The sequence below is a fragment of the Callospermophilus lateralis genome, chromosome 8 (assembly GCF_048772815.1).
Source record: "Callospermophilus lateralis isolate mCalLat2 chromosome 8, mCalLat2.hap1, whole genome shotgun sequence".
NCBI lineage: Eukaryota > Metazoa > Chordata > Mammalia > Rodentia > Sciuridae > Callospermophilus > Callospermophilus lateralis.
In genome coordinates, this window is record NC_135312.1 from 96,481,671 (window position 1) to 96,483,083 (window position 1,413).

General features: G+C 34.5%; 1 pseudogene; it reads right to left on the reverse strand.

Annotated features, from left to right (window-relative positions):
• Positions 1 to 225: 225 nt before the first annotated feature.
• LOC143406313 (ubiquitin-conjugating enzyme E2 L3 pseudogene) lies at positions 226 to 678 on the reverse strand (annotated as a pseudogene).
• Positions 679 to 1,413: the final 735 nt, after the last annotated feature.

Sequence of the window (1,413 nt, forward strand, 5' to 3'; positions counted from 1 at the left end):
ATTTATTTATTAATTTGTTTTTTTTGTTTTTAGAACATCTGAAATTTTTAATGCTTTCTTTACAGGTAACTTATATGACTTTTGATTAAGAAAACTGTAGAAAGTTAGTAACTTTCATAAGTAAACAGACGCACATCAATTTTCCAGAGTCCTGTTTTGTGGGGGAGTCCAAAAGCAGTGCTTGAGGTCTCTGATCACACTTGCTGGAATCACTTGTGGCAGATTTTAGTCCACAGGTCGCTTTTCCCCATATTTCTTTGAAAACTCTTCAGTGTTCTTACAGAATTTTTTACGTTCCTTAGAGAATTCTTCAATTAGGTCAGCCCAGAGCAGGTGCATGGGGCTGGGGTGCTATGAGGGACAGGATTGCTTGGTTGGTCTTGGTTGCTGGCATCCAGTTCTCAGCAATAATTACTGGCAGGCAGACCTGCCATTTTACATCCGTGTTTGGGTGGTAGGTCTTTGTTTTAAATGTGATCTTTGGTGATTTGAATGGGTATTCTGCTGAAAAGTTTATTTTGATTCTGAAGGCCCCCTTATCATAGGGAGGATTGTCAGGAACAATAAGCCTTTGCCAATCAATAAGTTAGCTTCATCAACCTGGATGTAACAGAAGTCTTTCATTCCACATTTGCAGATAGCTTCTAGCTTCTTCATCAGCCTCCTGTGAGCTACCATCTTGGATCTCTCATTTATTAATTTCTAATACACATATGCCTACTAAAAATACTGGACATGTCTGAAATAAAAGTCATGTTCTTCACACCATATTTTTAAAAGGTCAGAGTCAATATAGAAAATAGCTAGCAAGAAAGGTTTTAAACTAAATTATAAAACACAGAGGAGACTTTAATGGCAACTGAACATTAAATTTCAATTTGAAATTTGTGGCAGCCAAGTTAAGAAGCCAATCTCACCGAATGGAACTCCTTGTGACCTGAAATGCTACTTTCAGGGAAAGTATTTTTAAATTTTAATTTTTAAATTTTAATTTAGATATGATTTATTATATGGAATAATTATTCAATAACAATATCTTGAATAGCTATCAAAAATTCAGAAAGTGTTACTCTATAACTCTCACTCATATTGGTAAATTGGAAAACTGATGATTGAATCTATTGCTATGATCACTGCTAGAAAGAAATAAAAAAGGTTTTCTAGTATTATAACCTGAACCTACTAGTGAAATAAAATGTCCCCATTTTCTTTTAGATCAATATTTATGACAAGCATTTGCCTTCACCATGTTTTGCCTGGAGTTAAAAAATACTCTTTTCAAGATTGAATTCTTAGGCAAAGACTTGGCACAGACATATTCTATGATGATAACTGAAAAACTACCAGATGGTCTGGCAGCAAGGTCATATTCTGTCATGGAAATTAAAAAGTTGAATCAGTTTCTTGCCCATT